We start from the raw sequence: 17,313 nt of genomic DNA on the forward strand, positions 1-17,313 counted from the left end.
TCAATGACCCATTAAACTTTTTAAAAAGTCCTAAAGAGCTGTCAGTGGAGAAGGTTGGCTGTTTACCACGCCTCCAACAGATCATCTGCTCCTAACTTAGCCGTGTCAGCAAGTTTTCCTAGTCGTTTTTCTGGGAGATGGCCCAGGTTAAGAGCTTGGGCTCCACAGTGAGACCAAAGTGGTCTCTGATGAAATGTCCCTTCCTCAGAAAGACCCTCTCTGACGCCTTCTAATAAACGGTATCCCATCACCCTATCCCTTTTCCCTCTTAGCACTTACCAGGCTTTTAAGGACTTATTTTCTCCTGTCTGTTAACATGTGATGTTATGTTCTATATTTGTTTTTTTGTGTCTATCCTCCATATCCATCACTAAATATAAACATCACAAAAGAAAAGAGACTAAGTTGATTTGGTTCAATGCTGTCTTCCTTGAGTGACAGGTCATTCCCACATGAGCACAGGATTCCTGGGAAGGTTCCAGAATCCAAAATGACGACAGGGCTTCTTTCTACTTCACAGACTCAGAGCTCAGGGTCATCCAGCTCCCTTTGTCCACTGATGAGGACACGTGGCCAGGAAAGGAAATGGCCCTGCCATCTGAGAATCACACATGCTCTCCTAACATAGTCTGGCACCTTGACTGGATGGATGGCTGGTTTGGGGTCAGCCAAAGACCTCCCTGAGATGGAATAACTAACTGGGGACAAAGCCAAGGCCCACAGCACTGGAGACTGGATGCATAGTGTTTCAGTCTCTAGCCACAGACTGTACTGTGGTCTTGCATTTTATACTTCCCAACAGCCCTGCAAGCCTCGCATAATCCCATTTTGCAGATGAGGAAATGGCTGTTCAGAGAGCACAAAGAGGTAAAATTAGTGAATATCTAATACAGAACACTGGCTTGGGCACAGTGGATAGGAAGATTTTAAATCTTGCATCTGCTACTTACTTGCTTTCAGGCCTCAGGCAAGTTGCTTAAGCCCGGTGTCAGCCTGGATGCTTTCCAGTGAGAAAAACTCAACTGAAAGTGGCTTTCACAAAAAGGGGAATTTACTGGCTCATGAAACTGGGAAGTCCAAAACTGGCTTGCTTCAGGTACAGCTGTATCCAGGAGCTCAAACAATATCATCATGACTCTCTCCAGCTCTCTTACCTGCTGCCTCCTGTGTTAACTTCAGACTCCTATAGACTCTCCCCCTGAGGTCACCAGGATGGCCCCAGTGGCTCCAGACTCACATCCTGCCAGCCTAGCAACCCCAACGGAAAGATTGCTTCTTTCCCCTGGTGGTCTCAGCATAAGTCATGGCTTTGCATCCCATCAGTCAACTGAGTCTCACATCTCGACACCAATCTCTCTGTCCAAGGGAAATATTGGTAAATGAAGAAACTGAGGCCCAGAGAGGTCAACTTCTTAACCAAGGTCACACAGCTGTAAGTAGCAAAGTGGGATTCAAATATGGACAGTCTGATTTCAGATCCTGTGCTCTCGGCCATGATGCTATACAGTCTCTCCAAGAACTCCCATGAGCATTAAACAAATAATCACCCCAAAGAGATCATAATAGTGATCATAATTGTCACTTACAATAACACAGAGGAGCCTGTATTATTCTCCCCTGTTTGAACTGAGGCACAGAAAGGTTAAGCAACTTGCTGATGGTCACACCACTAAGAAAGGATGGAGCCAGGATCTGAACCCAGTTTAGCTCCAGGTGCTGCTCCCAGTTCTGACATCCTGTCCACAGATACAAGTTCTGCACTGTTTCAGAATTCTGAGCAAAGTCTGCAGTCCAGAAGCTCCTCACTCACATCCTTACTGGACTCCCCCACCTCTCCACCCCCAGAAAATATTTTAGACTACTCCAAGCCATTAAAAATAAAAACAAAAATAAATACATGAATCTAATCTGGAGCTGCCTGTCCTAACGGGCGACTGCCCAGCAGGGGGGAGGAAAAGGCACTCAGGGGGAACTAGGGGAATCACGTGTGTTCTGAGAAAGGAGGGTCAGAGGCATGGGGGGAAGGTTCCAGAAGGGAAGTTAGACTCAAGGATGGAAACTAGACCAGGTCCCATGCTTTCAGCGAAGGAGGAGTCCAGGAAGGTTTCCAGAGGCCATTGCAACTTCCCCTACCCTCTAGTTTAGAGGGTTGGAGGTGGGGGGACACTTACATTGCACACTTCGTGATTCTGGGCACAGGGTCTGGAATCCAGCTGTCTTGGGCTTGTGTGCCCTTGGACAAGTTCCCCACCCTCTGTGATCCTCGGCTTTCAATCTTCTTCCATCAAGGCAGGAATGTGATGGTCAGATGAAAGGGTGTCCAGCCCGGTCTCCAGTTCACGGCAAGGAATTAATATACATGGCTGTTGTCATTCTGCCTGTGTAGGTTGCTGAGTGGAAAAAGCAGGCTGCCACGGGCTTCCAGATGTTTCCATAGTATATGTTGTAACCTGCTGTCTACCATCTCTAATTTTTGTCCTGCTGGTGGAGGTGAGCAGAGTCAGCCTTGCGGGCGTGTGTGCAATCTGTGCATATCCTTATGAAGATTTTGAACTTCTTGGTAATTTCTGAACAAGGGAACTGTGTATTCATTTTGAACTGGGCCTCACAAATTGTGTAGCAAGTCCTAGAGGTGAGATCTCGATTTTCAAATTCTTGCAGTGGGCTAGAAGCCATTTCTGTCTTTGAAAATGGAAATGGTCTCTCCCCTTTATTCTGGGAGGAAGCACTGCTCTTGGGGGAAGTCCTAAAACAATGACATTGTCCAGATAGATTCCCCATATTGGACTGTATACTATTGTTAGTAACAGAAATTAGAATAGCTACATGTACTGGGTGTTAATTGTGGGCCAGTCTCTGTGCTAAGTCGGCATTTTACCTCCATCATCTCTCTAGATCTCCCCAACAAACCTGTGAATGGGGCTGTCATTAACCTCATTTCAAGATGAGGAAAGAGAGTGGTTTTGTAATTTGCCCACTGTCACACAGCAGCATTGGCATAATGAGTTGAGTGGGTCTAAAGATAGCAGGCTTTTAGAGAAAAGGAATTACATTCTAAGCTTACATTTAGATAGAAATGTTCTGGGAATCCTTGGGAGAGATGTGTGTCTTTTTGATCAAGTATCCGCTCTAGTAGTTTCTGTATTTGAAGATGGAGATAGCCTTTCATATGAGACCCCGCTGCACAGAGAAGGAGCCCCTGGCCCCAAATTTTCTTCTTCTTGTGCTGGAGACAGACATGTGGAGAGGACCCACACTTGGAGTGACCGAAAGCAGACGGAACCAGACTAGGAGGAATGTGCTTACAACTCTAATGCTGGCCTCGCTTGGGCTGCGGGGACCGCATAGTGTAGGGAGCTCCCCCGCTGCCCATATCTGGGGTAGGTAAGGAAGAGGAGGTTCTAAATTCTAGAAAGAAAGGGTCAGGAAGCCTCCCTCCATGAGAGGTAGGCTGGCTCCCACAACACGGTGGCAGGCTGGAGAGAAAGGAGGGTCAAGACCAGCACGAGAGAAAGAATGATCCAGGTACATGGGTTCAAGGAGCTATTTGTTTACAATTTCATTTTGCATGTTCCTTTTCTGCATTGTAACTCCACCTGTTATCACCAAGGCTTCAGTAAAATTTCATTCCCTGCTATGGACTCATCTTAACTTTGGGGTCAGATATTAATTGTCACCAACATCAAATCTCCTCTTTTTTTCATAGAAATGGGATTGCAGCCAGGCAAATGGCTGCCCAGCAAAAGACTACATTTCCCAGCTTCCCTTGCAGCTAGGTATGCCATGTGACTACATGCTGGCCAATAAGACGTGAATGGAAGTGACCTGCTCCACTCTGAATCACACCCTCAAAGAGTCAGAGGGTGCTGGGTGTTGGGGGGCAGGGCAAGTTCTTTCTTTCACATTTTGCCCATCCTGCTGCCTACAATGTGGACATAGTGGGCTCCAACTTGAACTGTGCGTTCAAGGGAAACAACGCAAGGGAAACAAGAGACTAAGATAGAGGGAGCCCGGGACCCTGACTCTGAGGAGCTGCCCCATCTTCCCCAAACTGATCACACACAGATTGTTACATGAGAGAGACATAAAAAAGGGCTGCTATTCAGCTGATATGCATGGATCTGGTCATCCAGCTTGTTAGAAATGAACTGCTTTGTTTAAGCCGACGTTAGTGGTAGTCGTGGTTATGATAATTGAAACTATATTCTGAGGAACCGAGCCATGATCTTGGGGGCTGTTAAGGAAGAGGGCTGGCTACTGCTGCCAGGTCAGATGGTGCTGGGGACAGGCGCAGCATCCTGGTGCAGGCAGTTAAAAACTGGCGGCAGAGGGCCGTGGAAGTCCTGAGAGAGATGGCTCACTATGGTTGCCAAGCAGCCCCAAGGATGGTCCATGGGGCATGTAAACATCCTGCCAGAGATTCTGAGTAATATCCTGCAGAAAAAAACTGACAAAAATTTGGTCTTCTTATAGCTATGGGGTCCTCCCAGAAATTTGGGGGATAGCTGGAGTTATAAACAGTGCCCAGCCGATGTTAATTCCCTTCTGAGGTGGATACTTCTGGTTGTCTCTCTACCCATCATTCCCTTCCCCTTTCTTCTTGGTTGACAGAACCCACCCATTATAACAGAGGCTGAAAAGATGAGATGTTCCTTTTAGAAGCCACCTTCACAGAGCACAGACATATGACTCTATCCCAAGCCAGTGGGATGGGAGGCAAAGTCTGCCCAGGAGCTTCTGGGAAAGGCTTTTCCCTCTCGTAAGAGAGACACAGGAGAGGAAGTGTGCCTTTTCTTTGCCAGGCTAAGGCCGGAGGAACAGAGAGAGAGACAGCACCTGGGTTCTTGGCAACCTCATTGGGCTGTTATACTGTCCCTGGAACCACCTACCTCTAGACTTCTTTGTAAAGACCATAAATGGTTTTGTTGTGAAAGCCACTTTGGGTTGGCTTTTTTGTTACTCACAGCCCAAAACATGCTGACTGATCCATGGCCTTTATCTTCTTTCTCTACTTCCTCCAGCCCAAGGGTCTCAAGTTGACCCACATGCCTTCTTCAGAGCACTGGTTGCTTTGGAGGTCAAGATCTCTTGGAAACCACCTGTGTCAACTTGTCACCACTGTCCTAAATAAGGACCTCCCTGTCACTTCTTACTTCTTCATTTCAGGAGTGAGATCTGTATCTGGGTGGGGTGAGAGCAGAACTTCAGCCCTTGTGCAAACCTCAATTTCGGCACGGATCGATCCTTTAGTATTGGCCCCATCAGGCCACCTGTGTGTCTCTCTCAGCTGACTAGGAGCCCCTCACAGGCAGGGACTGTGTAGTATTCATCCTGGCACTTGTCCAGGGAAGCTCAAGACCTGGGCAAGAGGAGGTGCTCCCTGAATGCTTCTTGAATGAATACATGAAAGAATGAATCATCTCAACCCAATGTTATCACCTCCCTAAACAGAGCCGATTTTCCTCCCCACTGTCCTCCTACGCTACTCTAGGACAAGCCAGTTCTTGCAGAAATAGAGCCAGAAAGAAAAAGTTAATCCAACTCTCCTTGCAAAGCAGCTTCTAATCCTCCCCTTAAAATCCCTTTAACCCACTGCGGTCAGCCTCAGTTATGGCTCAGCATGGAGCCAGCTCTGACCCAGGTCTTCTCAAAAAAGGGAAAAAGGGAGGAGGGAGAGAAGGATGGAAAACTCTATTTAAGACACTTTGAGAAACATGGAAGAAGTAAAGATAGAAGAAATCCGGAGCGGGTGTTCCCTTCGCTCGGAGTTCTCAGTGCTAGCATTGGGGGGGGGACATTTTTATTTTTCTCAGTTCTTTTCCTATCACAAAACGAATACACATTTAATGAAGAGATCTTGGAACGTCCATGTGAAAGAGAGAACACTTACTTCTTTGTCTCACTGCTTGTCATGCCCACTGTTAAAATTTTGGTGCATGTGTTTTCACGTTTCTTGAGTTCTCCGCCTCTTCCTTTCTACCTCCATCTCCCCCTACCTCAGCCCCTCTCCTCTCTTCCACGCTGTCTGTCTCTCTCCAGGTCTCTGACTCTTTTTCTCCTCCTCTGTCTCTCAAACTTAACTATTTCCAAGTTCTTCACCCTTCAGAGGGGGTCATTCCTCCCTTTAAGAACCCATATGCATGGTCTAATTCCCATCTTACAAGGCAGTTGGAAATCAAATCACCTTCCCTCCATAGTGCTTTCTAGAAATCCGAATACAGTGTCCCTGAACTCTGATTGTCACTGCCTCTCCTTGCTGTAAATTGTTGCTTCAGTCTCCTCTCTAGCTCCCCCTTGCTCTTCACAGATCAGTGCAGAATGCTTTCAGCTGCAAGGAACATTCGATCCGACTAATGGCAGCTTGAGCAGGACAGAGTTTATTTTCTCCGCAGAAGAAGGCTGGGGAGAGGTGTTCTCTCGTCATGATGATGACCTGCCCGCATTTTCTCAGCATATGGTGTTCACACCTGCAGCTCTCAGGGCCAAAAGCTTTCTCTGGCCATGGGAGTGGGCTCAGCTCACCTTAGGGCCTGGCCAAGAGTGCTGGGGAGTGTGTGTGCTGGGGAGTGTGTGTCCTCGGAAGCAGCCCTCAATCAGTAACAAATGCAAGTTGGTGAATAAGTACCCCAGCTCCTTGTCCCTCAGGGAGGGCAACTCAGAGGCGTGTTCTGCAAACTCTCCCAGTGGTCCCCAATGAGAAGGAACCCCACTTGCCTGCAGCAGTGATCTGCTCATGAATGCCCCTTCACCTCCCAGTCTCATTTCCCCACTCCTGAGATTGCCTCTTGAATAAGTTACTTGCCTTCAAATCCTTGTCTCAGAGTTAGCTTCTGAAGGAACTCGGCCTAAGACAGCACACTTTTGGCTTTTCCTTTTATCTAACTCAGAGGCTTCAAATAGAAGTGACTTCTCTGACCACTGTGACTCCACAAACTTCTAGCATCTTTAAAATAGCACTGCATCCCACCTTCTAATCCTCAAGACATCAAAAATATTGGGTTTCCACCCCGGGGGCCTCTGTTATACCTGCTTTGTACCAGGTACTTTGCATACCCAATAAAGTATCGTTAGGAGCCCTCTGGGCCTCTGAATCACTCAGCTAAGTTTGGAGGTCATCCAGCAGTTGGGGACAGCCACCTTTCTTCAGGGCTCGCTGTGAAGCTATTTCAATGAAATGACACCCCATTCCACTCCTATCTTGCACTGCCCCACCCAGTTCCAAGTTCCTAGAGCCATGAGTCTAGCTTGAACTGAGTGATGGGAGGGAGGGTATAAAAGAACTCTGAATCGAATCTGAGACTGAAATTATTTCAAGTACATTTTCATTGAAATATAACACATATACAGAAAAGTAAATGCATTGTAAGTACAGAGATGCAAGAATTTCCACAAACTGAACATACTCATGTATCCAGCATCCAGCTCAAGATACAGAACTCTACCAGCCCCCTAGAAAGCCACCTTGTAGCCCTTCTTATCACTTCCCCGGCTCAAGACCTACCATCACCCTAACATCTATCACCCTGGATTACTTTTGCCTGTTTTCAAATTTTACATAAATGGAATCACGCGGTGTATGCACTTTCGTATCTGCTTCTTTAGCTCAGCATCATGACCATGAGATTCCTCCGTGTTGGGGAGAGTCGTGGCTCACTTGTTGAGATGAACATTTTAACTTGAGGAGTTTTAAGTTTTGAAAGCTGAAATGAGACCGCTTTGGTAACCAAAAGAGCCTGACAAGTTACGGAATGGCAGAAAGGTAGGTTGAGGAAACCCATCCCTAAAGAGCTGCATGATTTGGGGCAAATGACTTAACTTCTTGTTTCTCTGTTCTTATAAAATGGGGAGAATACGGGTTCCTGCCACCTACGGTCATTTTGATGATTTCATGAGCTAACAAATCCAGGGTATTTAGGGCTGTGCCTGGTGCCCAGGGAGCTCTCTGTGAGGACTTGCTACTACCTCTACTACTGTCTCTACTACTACCACCACCACCACTACTCTGTGATTTTATTATTACCCAGAGGGAAAGGGAGGTTTCAGCAGAGGATATTTGGTTGTAGTTATTATAAAAACAAAAACGATTTCATAGCTACATCTCAACGAGTTGAGACATATCACTAAACCGGTTAGACGTGTGTCATCTCAGTTACACTGCACATCAACCTTGAGAAGCTAATATGATAATGCTCATTTGACAGATGAGACAGCGGAGCCTTGGCGGGAGAGGGAACTCCCTTGGGGTCACACCCTGGGTGCGTGGTGGAGCCAGGGTCTCTCTGACCACGGAATCCTGTTCTTCTCTTTGTCCCTTAACCTAATTTGGACCCTGGCTGGATCTAGCAGTCTTCAGGATGGGCTGGGGTGACTTTGCTGGGCTGCCTTTGGCATGACCCCCGCCCCCCGATTCGGTGTTTTCTTTAGAATTTACCAGACTGTTTACTGTGTTGATTTTCCCATCCACCTGACCACACGAGACTCAGTCGTTCTTGTAGGTTTCAAGAAATTTGTAAATTACCAGGTGAGTCAGTCATACTCAGCAAACACGGTTTAAGGTAGCTCCACGGTGGTGGTATGGTGGCTGGGAATGTGGGGGGTTTTTGGCTGAAATTAGTCAACTGAGGTAATAGAATTTTCCCACTACAAGTCACGAAATTGGTTCTAGCCAACAGGAACAGAAGAGGAACTTGTTAGAAGGACGCAAGGCACTTTATAGAAATAGAGTGAAAGAACTTTCTAGAGAGAAAGTTCCAGAAGCAAGTTTGAAAAGGATTGGAAACAGGATGCCCTGGGGGGGTCTTGGCCTCATCAACTGGCTAGTGTTCTCTTCAGCTCTGATGATGTGTCACTTAGGGTGTTTTGGCTGCAAGTAACAGAAAACTCAGTTTGAGCTGGCTTAAACAGTAAGGGAGTTGGTTGGTAGGGCAATTCCAGGGTTGGTTGACTCAGAGATTCAAGAATGTACTTGAGACCCAGGTTCTCTTTGTTTCTTCCCCTACCATCCACGTATTAGCTTCATTTGAAAGCCCGTTCCCTCTATGGCTGCAAAGGGGCTGCCAGTAGTAATCGGGCTAGAACATTGTTAATGCCCAGTAAGGGAAGAAAGAGAGAAAGAGGCTTCCCTTGGCTCTCTCTCTTTCTCTCTCTCTTTTTCTAAAGACTTATTTATTTGAGAGAGAGTGTGCGAGCAGGGGAGAGAGGAGGGAGGTGCAGAGGGAGAGGGTGAGAGAATCTCAAGCAGACTCAAGCAGAGTGAGGAGCCCAATGTAGGGCTCGATCCCACCACCCTGAGATCATGACCTGAGCCAAAATCAAGAGTTGGAGGCTTAACCAACTGAGCCACCAGGCCTCCCTCTCCTGGTTCTCTCTTCAGAGTAAGGAGGTGTTGCTGCCAGACGCGTCCCAGAAATCTGTTCAGGTGTCTCAGTGGCCCAACTGGCTGAGGCCTGTTCACGCCTGAACCAATCATCAGGAAGAGGCACAGGGGGTGAGTCTTGGCCCCCGGAGGACTTTTGGCAATGTTGGCAGGACAATTTCAAGTATCACAACTAGGGGAGTGTTAGTGGCATCTCATGGGTGGAAGTCTGGGATGCAGATAAATATCTTACAATGCCCAGGACAGCCCCGCCCCCTCTTCACAAACTACAGAAAATGATCTCTTCCAAATGTCAATGTGTAGAGGTTGGGAAACCCTGGATTAGACTAATCACGCCTGTCCTGTACCTGGGGTATAATCACTGGTGGGAAGGCACCTACAGTGTCCATTGCAAACTTTTATTTCAGAATTTTTTGTCACTCCGTGTGAGATTAAAATTTCAGAGAGGGTTTGTTTGTTGTGGCCTGGGTCACTGCCCATTCACAGACTCACAGAGTGCAAGGCACCCGTGGTTGACCACTAGTTCCCCCACAGGAAGATTGGGATCCTAGGACAGGAAGTGGGAAGGGATGTTAAACAAGCAAAAGAAAGCAAAAAGCCCACCTCAATTTCTCAAAGAATCTTTAGGTCTTGATGCTCCTGGAGGGGACAAGTTTCACGTCTTATCTGGAGCCCACAAAACTGTGATGCATCTCCTCAGTGGTACTCCCCTCGAAGAAGAAGAGGGAGACATCCCAGAATGGTATGGGAGGGGGAGAGCATGTAACATCCTGGGATAATATGGGGTAGGGGTGGGTAGAGGAATAGTAAAATATACATTAACTTGACTTCAAAGATGGCTACCATCAAGTTCTTCTCTTGAGATATGGGGTCTACTCTTCCAGCCCTTTGAATCTGGGCAACAAGGAACAGAAGAATCTGGACTGGCCTTGACCTGTGTCTGTTTCGACCAATAAAACATGGTAGAATAGATGCTGGGCCATTTCTGGGCCTCCTGTCTCATACCGCCCTGAGCCACTGTAGAAGTCCAGGCTACGCCAGGGACAGAGCACTGAGACACCATCTTGGATGTCCAGCCCAAGTCAAGATGGCGTCAACCCCAACGATGGCACGAGAGAACCCAAGTGAGAACCACTCAGCTGAGCCCCATCAACCCACAGAAGTATAAGCGATAATAATAAATTGGGTTTTTAAAAAAGATTTTATTTATTTATTTATTTGACAGAGAGAGAGAGAGACAGCCAGCGAGAGAGGGAACACAAGCAGGGGGAGTGGGAGAGGAAGAAGCAGGCTCCTAGCAGAGGAGCCTGATGCAGGGCTTGATCCCAGAACGCTGGGATCACGCCCTGAGCCGAAGGCAGATGCTTAACGACTGTGCCACCCACGCGCCCCTAAATTGTTGTTTTTAAGCCACTGAGTAGTGAGGTGCTTTGTCATGCATCGATAGATAGTGAAAACAATCTATAAATACAAATAAATATAAAATACATACATCATTAAGATTTTTCTACTTTAACATTCACTAATATTAGATCAGAAGACGTCATGCTGTTGGCGTTGAAGATGGAGGATGTGCTACGAGCCAAGGAATTCAGCTGGTCTGTAGTAGCTGGAAAAGACAAGGGAATAGATTCTCCCCGAGAGCCTCTAGAAGGGTGCCGTTCTGCCAACACCTGGATTTTAGCTCCATAAGACCCATTTTTTGGACTTCCAACATCCAGAACTCTAAGATAAGAATTCTGTGTTTCTTTAAGCCGCTAAAGCTCTACCAATCTGTTACAGCAGCTCCGTCACCGAACGGAGCATCCTACACGCGGCGTCTTACGGAATTCTCCCGACCACCCTATGAGGCAGGTCCTGTTACCATCTCCATTTTCGAATTGAGGAAGCTGGTACTCAGAGGGATGAAGGGACTTCCTCAGGCCCCACGGCTATTAAATGGCAGAGCCAGGGACCTATGTTGGCCCTGCCATTTATGGTTATGCTTACAAATACCGCTAGTATAGGATTTATGTGGACTTATGTAAACATACAGACATTGGTCTATGCCTCTGCCACGTTGCCATCTTTTTTTAGTTGTTTGTTCCAGGGTTAACACTGTGACTGCTGTGGAAGTCCCCACCAGCCATAAGATGAAAACACCAGTTTTGAAATTACAAGGGTCACTGACTCATTAGTCTTTGTTGCTATTGGCACCAAAGCGTCTCATTTAAAAAGACGAAATTCACGTGGGGTTCGGGTGGGCCAGATGTAAACCCGAGCTGGAATTCTAGCGCTCTGCCACTTACCCGCCATGCTACCAAGAGCGAGTCCCGTTCCCTGTCTGACGCCATTTTCTCATCTGTGAAATGGGAATTATGAAAAACACGACTGAGTGTGCTAATGGATGACAAGTGCCCGGCGCTTTGTAAATGTCGGTTTTGTACCTTTCCCCCTTTTCCTTCCTTGTCTCGAGTGTCCCGGCCAGCATCAGGGCCCATCGTCGTCCTCTCCAGCCCACCATGGAGGACTGCCTGCAGTTTGGTGGATTGTTCTCTATATGCCTTTAGCTTCTCACCTCCGGCACCTGCCTAGGGTCTGCGTGCTGGGCGTGCACACAGCAGGGCACAGGGGTAGTACTTGAGAGTTGATGATGCCAGCCACAACCTTCCACCATTGAGAGATGGGCGTTGTTCTTAAGTGTCCTGGCTCCCTTGCTCCTGCACAACACACTTCTGAAGGGTACTCCACATCAGCTCCCAGAGGTCCCCACTGGGCCTGGCCCCAGGTGCCCATAAAGGGAGCCAGCTCATTGACATGCCCTTTGGTGGGGGTCCTCCCATCCCCATCTTGCTTCCCGACCCCCTCTTTGTGCTTTCTGAGATTGTCTCCCGAGTCCGCCACTTGCACCCGGGGAGTAGCCGCTGCTGTCCATAGTCCTTGGGTTTTACCATGTGCCCACCTTCTGTCTGCCCATCCTCCAGTTGCTAGCATCTGCATTGTTCTGCGTGAGTTTGAGCTTGTTTTCCCTCTGGTTGTTGGAGTCAAGCAGGCTAGCAGTGATGGAGAATTCGTGCTTCCTTCCTTTCCCCCCGGCAGCCATCACCCAACGCTTGGGAAGAGGTGCTGCATGGATACCCCAGTTCCCTGGTCCCCCAGGTAGGATAACTCTGAGGCATGTGCTCTACACTGATAGGATTAAGGTCCAGTTGCGCACGGTAGTAACTGTCTTGATAACTTGGTTGATTTCAGTGGCCCTCCCTTCCTTGGCTCACTTTCCTCTTCCCTATTGGTGTGGCTTTTGCCTTCCAAATAAATTCTTTGTCCTGGAATCTTTGTCTCAGGGTCAGCCTCTGGGGAACCCCCAACTAAGATACAGGCCCTGCTGTTGGGGGTTTCCAAACTCAGATATCGATGAGATCCCATTGTAGTCTTGCTTTCAATCTCCCCCAAAGAACAGGGTGGAGCAAGGTGCTCTTCAAGCAAACAGCGCTCCCCTAGTAACTGCACTTGGAGCCCAAGTTGTTGACTCTTATTTCCTGGTCGGAGGGACCTCATCTTTCCTGTGGCATTAACAAGCCTCACACCCTACCCTTGGGGACATAACCGCCCCCTGTATTTCGCCTGAACTCCTTTTTTGCATTTCACAAAGTTACTGAAACACAGAGCATGCTCTGTTGGTAGTTTTGGAAATGTCCCTTGGGTCTTTAGTGGGGGGGGGGGCATCTCTTGCAACTATTTAGTTCCTTTCTGCAGGTAGTCACACACATTTGAATGTTGGAAGGGAAGAGCCAGTTTGGCTCAATACTTTCATTTGCCAAAAAATAAAAAATAAAAATAAAAAAATCAATCAATCAATCAATCTTGCAGAGTGGCTGATGGGAAATTCCGCAGCAACTACTCCCGACCATGACACTTTATGTTATTTTCCAAATTTTCCTTCTTTCCTACCGGTGAGTATGAAGGACGTTTGTGGGCTGGGGCTCCTCTGCATCTACTGCATTCCCTTCTGTGCCAAGCACCCCACTTCCCAGGGTGCAACCACCTGAACCCTAAGTCCCTCCCTCCAGCAGGTTGCTGCCACGCCCCACCCCACAGCACGTGTGATTTCGCACCAGCCAATCACAATGGCCATCACAATTGGTTCGGGGAGGGACTTGCAGTGCATCCGAGCCAGCGGAGCTCATCCCAGGATTTGTTCAGTGGCTACCAGGGGGCAGCTCTCTCTTGCTCCCTCTGTGAGCTTGGAGTGGATGGGACACTGACAAGTGAGCTTGACTTGCTGAACATCTCAATTCCAGAGAAGCTATTTTTTTTTCTTCACGAAACACTGCCCCCTACTGTGTTATGTTGCATCTCCCAGGAGAGCAGATTCCTTAATAGTATTTTATTTTATTTATTTTTAAGTAGGCTCCACACCCAGCGTGGGGCCTGAACCCACCACCCTGAGATGGTGACCTGAGCGGAGACCAAGAGCCTGATGCTCAACCAGCTGAGCCACCCAGACTCCTTCGTGGTATTTTTGAGCAGAGTTTGTAACTTTCCCATCCCTTGTGCTTGTTTTAAAAAGCTCAGCCTAAAATAGTTCCAAAATCTGAGCAAATCTCTGATTTAAATCTTGTAGTGCTCAGGATATCAGTTCAGCTGCTGTAATAAAAGCCAAAATAATTGGCTTGAACAAAATAAAAGTTTAATCCTCTCTCATGGAACAGTCCAAGGCTTAGTGCCTGGTAGGCCGTGGTAGTTCTACCTTGTCTGGGATTCAGATTCTTGCTATCTTGTTGCTTACCACCCTCAACATGTGACTTTCACTATGTAGTCTAAAAGGGCTGCTGGAGCTCCTGCCATCATATCCATATTCCTTCTTATGAGTGAGAAAAGGAGAGGGAGAGGGCACTTCTGTGCCTTCCAATGGTACAACCCAGAAGCTTGCAGTCACGGAGTAGGGGATGCAAGCCCTGGTCTTTAGTCTCCTCCTCCAGTCTGTCCGCTCTGTTCCATGACCTGTGTGGACAGCATCAAAGGGCTCTCCTGCCTGCTGGCTTCTGATTGGGTTTGACCAATGAGAGACATTGGCAGGAGATGGGAAGAAGGAAGCAGAGTAGGTCTGGGTATTTATTTCCTGGCTGTTCCGTTGGGCACCAGGGGCTACCGTGTCCCTCAACTGAAGGTCACAGGTCCTTCCGAATGCCTCTCTATAGGATTTCTTCTCTCCAGATCTGCCAACCATTTCCTTCTTTGCCCCTTCAGGCCTAGGTGAGAACACCTCCACCGTTTCGATCTAGGGGCTGGAGTGCCCCCAGTTACTATGTGGCGGTAACACGCCCTCTGTCACTAGCCTTGGGGTGTCGTGGCATCCCCGCAGGTTCCCTACACCCCAGCCACACCTTTACAAACAGTTTGTTCCTAAACTTCTACTCCTGCTGGGACCCTGGCTGATGTGAGTTCTCTTCACAATCCCAAGCAATAGAAGCTTTTATCATCATCCCGATGTTACAGCCGAGACACTGAGAGACAGAGGTTAAGGGAACTGAGTCACAGAGCCGGTCAATGGCGGCACCCGTGCTTGAACCAAGACAGCCTGGCTCCCGAAACCACGTTCTCTACCCCTTCCTGAGACTTGGCTTCTTGGAAATGTGAGAAGGACTGCGTCGTGAATTAGCCCTCAGGTCATCATGAACCTGCTAAGGGTCTCTGTTCTTCATATTTTTGGTGAAGGGCTTCAACCAGTCCAGGAGCTGCAAACCCAGATGCCTGCATGGGTCAAAAAGTGACATCAGCAGGGAAGTGGGCTGGGTCATTGCCACAGAGAGATATGCTTTCTCCTTTTTTACTTTCAACATTTGGCCTTCTTGTCTATCTTTCCTTTCCCCGCTAGCATAGAACACCAGGCACAGAGATAACTCATTTAGATACTGCAATTGGCTGACAGTAACAGAGACTTGACTCCAGTGGCTTAAACAAATTAGAGATGCATTTCTCTTACGCAGAACCAGTCTGGAGGTCCGCATTCTAAGGGGGCAGGGAGGGTAGCTCCATGATGTTGTCAGGGATTCCATTCCCTTCCAACTTTAGCACGGAGCTTCCCTCCTTGAGGTCACAAAATGGCTACTTGGGCTCCAGCCATGTTTGTAATTATAGGGAAAATGAAGGAGAATGGCAAGACACCAAAGGCCTTTCTTGGAAGTCCCACCATCATCTTCAATTTACAACACACGGGACCACTAAGGTGCAGCACTAAGGATGGGCATTCTGGACTGAATAACTCCCCCTTACGGGAGACTGCCCCGTCTTATGGGATGTGCAGCGGCATCCCTGCCTCTACCCACTAGGTGTCAGTAGCACTCCCCCTCCCCAGTGTTGACACCCGAAAATCTCGTCCCTAATTGAGAAGCATGAGGGCACTCACAGATTCCAGAGAAGCTGGGAAATGTGATTTTTGAAGATCTTGCCACTCCCAATAGTGTAGGAGTTTCCATGAGTAAGAAAGAAGTAGAGATAGTTATTAGGTTGGCAAATAACCGTCTTTGCTCCAAGAGAACGTGTTCTCTTGTTTCTCTCTTATTTCTACTAAAAGAGAAATGGTGACCTAAGAGGGATGATCCGCTTTGGTATCAGGGGTGATAGAGAAGGGTGGGGACTGTGGCAAACTGAGAACACAGGCCCCAACTAAAGAGGCCGTTTTGCAGCTTTGTTGCTGAAAGGGAGTATGGGACCAGAGTCACTAGGGCTTCTGAGTTTTTTCAAGAAAAGCAGGACATCCAGATTTTCAGATGCAAGCACCCATTTGTAGGTATTGGCAGCCAGTTCAATTTTTATAAAGATTTTTACGAGTGGTATTTACCCGGATAATAGTTTGTAGTGACTGGTATATATGACTTTAAAACATACTATGGAAAATATCAAACAAACATATACAAAAATAGAGTCATGTAACTAACATCTCGGTATCCACCTCAACAATTATCCACATTTTGCCAATCTCATTTTCTTTTAAATTTTATTTTTAAGTAATCTCTACACCCAACCTGGGGCTCGAACTCACGACCCTGAAATCGCACAATCAAGAGTCACACTCTCTTCCAACTGATCCAGCCAGGCACTCCTCATTTTTATTCTCTCTCCTCAACTTGTTCTTTCTTTGCTCAAGTATTTGGAAGCAAATGGCAGGGCTCTTGTCATTTAACCAGTAAATATTTGATGATCACATTTTTTAAATGAAATCACCATGCTATTATCCCACCTACCAAAGTTAACAATGAGATCTCAGTGTGGGCCAGATGGTTTTTAAGGGCCTTCTAGATTTGCCATTCTAAGCGTTATTAACTAATTCTCCTCCTTGTCTCCTATCATCCTTCCTCTTCTCTCTCTGCCCCTCCTTTTACACAGACACACAGACATATATAGAAACACGCAGAAGCACGTAGACAAACAACACAAACAGAGAAATACGCACGGACCAACTCACAAAACACCACACACAGACGTCCCAGAGCCTGCGTGCACACGCACACACCCGTCTACCGCTTCTTGGGGAATAGAGCACACATCTTGAATTTAGACCCGCAAGCGTTTTACACTGGGCTGGAGTCAGGGCCTGCCTGATCCCCACCCACATCCTGCCATCTCCCTGGTGCTGACAAACTTTTGACCCTGAACTTGCACACTCACCCAGGCCTTCATTTTCTTTTGTGCAAAACAGGGAGAACAATTCCAACTGGCCTCCGACAATGATGCAGGGAGGGACGTAATTAAAGGATTGCACACTCCTTGGGCAAGTCTTAAAGCACTTAATAATCACGGCGACAATAGCAATGATGAGGTGATTATGAGCCCGGGCGGAAGCCCGGCGTAAACAAAGAGGCCGGAAAGGGCTCTGCGGGTCTTAATCTTCTGATTCCAGACAATCTTAGACCCACAGCCCTCCCATCCCTGCAACCTCACGCTCGGTGTCTATT

The sequence above is a fragment of the Ursus americanus genome, chromosome 22 (genome assembly GCF_024610735.1).
Source record: "Ursus americanus isolate L20-20 chromosome 22, mUrsAme1.1.p, whole genome shotgun sequence".
Taxonomy (NCBI): domain Eukaryota; kingdom Metazoa; phylum Chordata; class Mammalia; order Carnivora; family Ursidae; genus Ursus; species Ursus americanus.